Raw genomic sequence first — 2,306 nt, forward strand, 5'->3', positions numbered from 1 at the left:
AATACCTTGAAGAGATCAGAAAGGTGCCATTAATTATAATGGCTTCCCCTAGACCTTTGTTTCTCAACTGGGGCTGATTTTGACCCCAGGAGATATTTGGCAACAGTTGGCAACCATTTTGGTTATCACAGATGGATGAGGGAAGCTCATTGGAGAATCTCGAGTGGGTAGAGGTCAGGATGCTGCTAAACATCCCACAATCACAGGATAGCCCCCCACAACAAAGTTTTACCTAACCCCAAATGTCAATAGTGCCAGGGTTGAGAAATCTTGCCCTAGATGTAACCCATTATCTGCTTATTTTCCATAATCATCAGGAAACACATAATGTTCCTAAAAATCCCAATTTCAGCTGCCAAGGTATAGCCTTCAGATGTTTCACATATTTTAACATCTGTTGGGGGGGGAGGGGGAATCCTTCAGAGTCCCTGGTAGTATCATTCAAATTTTTCTTGCTACTAAAATAATGGAAATTATATTTTTAATCATTCCCTCCTACATGGATAACCCAGTACAAATAACTTTTTTAAGGTGGTGATTTTAATGAAATTCAACAAAAATAGACTCTGATTCCTAATTTGGGAGTCCTTCATGAGGAGTAGAGAAATTTGAAAGTCTTGGCTTGTCTCCACTGCCCTGGGGAAAGGAATGGTTGGCCATGGGGTGGAGGCCCTTGCAGTCTGGGGGTGGGGGAAGCTAAGTACCCTTTGAGTTCTCAGAGTCTTCCTAAAACTCCTGCTGGTTCAGGGCCAACAACAGGGGTGGGGCTCAGTGGACTTTGTGTGACCATTTTTCTCAAGTGAGAATTTATTTTGAGTAGCTCTTGAAATGCTACCTTAATGGGCCTCAGTCTTCATTTCTTCTTTTTTCCCTTCTTCTAGAAGTAGTGTAGAGGTTAAGATTATAGGCTCTGGGGCAACCTGCCTGGATTTGAATCTGGCCCTTCCACTTGTTACCTATGTAACCTTGATTAGCAAGATGCTTAACTCCTGTGTGCCTCAGACTCCTTACCTGTAAAGTGAGGGAAAACAGTAGCACCTGACTCAGAGGTTTGCTGTAGGGGATTAAGTGGATTCTTACATATAAAGCACTTAAAACTTAGCCTGGCACATAATAAACAACAAATAAGTGTTAGTTGTCTCTCCAATTTTCATTCTGATTTGCTGTTCTTACAGTCTGGATTCCTAAACTTGGGTATGGTATAATTAGTTGTAGGCATATGCCATTACAGGGTACACAACATGGTCTCTGCCAGGGCCAGCTGGGGGCCAAGGCAAGGAGTGGATGAAGTTCCGATCTTTGCTTGGTCAATTCCACTTGATTAGACTACTAATAGTTTGTGTTTTTCTTTCCCCCTAATCTTTACTAGTTTCCAGTTCTCTATTACATTTCTTGGTTTTTCTTCCCTAGTCTGACATTTCAGCAAAATCTTCCCTGCCTTATATTGTTTTGTTGTTGTTGTTGACATTCCTTACAGCATTGCTTTCCAACTCAACTGTCCATCAAATCATTTGGGAATATATTTAAAGTACAGGTAACTGGACACCCCCTCAAAACTACGGAATCTATCTCTTAGAGCCCAGGAATTTTTATTTTAGTCTTTATTTGAGAAGCAGCATGGCATGTTTTTTCAGAACATGGCTAAGGAGCTAGGTTGTCTAGGCTACTCTCTAGTTGTTGACTTTGGGCACATTATTGAACTGTGTATCTCACTGTCCGAATCTATAAAATTAGGATAAGAGCAAATTTATCTCCTAAGGGTGCTGTGACAATATCTCTTGGGGCCTCCCTGGTGGCGTAGGCAGTTGAGCGCCGCACTGTGAAGCTGTCCACAGCCTCTGCAGCTTGGGTTCGATCCCAGCCAGCAAGGGTCCCACATGGCGAGACAGATCTCACCTGTCTTGCCCGCTGCTCCCCTCAGCAGTGTATTTCGTCAGTCTGCCTGTTTTGTTCCCCGCTCTGTCTCCAGTGAATCCTCTCACTTTCCCGTGCATCTGGCCTGTACCCTGGTTCTTGTAAAAAAATAAATCTTTAAAAAAAAAAAAGAACAATGCCTCTTAAAACAATTTCTGGATCATTCTGAACATTTAGAAAATGTTAGCTATTTCTCTGCCCTTTTACTTTCCTATACTATTCCCCCTTCATTCTTGCATTCTCTCTTTCCAACATATATTGGCTATCTACTCAGGACATGACTTTAGGGAATCTAGAATCAATATAATGTGACTCCAGTATTTTATGGAGTTATACTGTAATGGGGGAAATAGAAATGTAAACAAATAAATCATGTAGAGTGTTCAGGTGAG

This window comes from Talpa europaea, assembly GCF_964194135.1.
Source record: "Talpa europaea genome assembly, chromosome: 13".
Taxonomy (NCBI): Eukaryota; Metazoa; Chordata; class Mammalia; order Eulipotyphla; family Talpidae; genus Talpa; species Talpa europaea.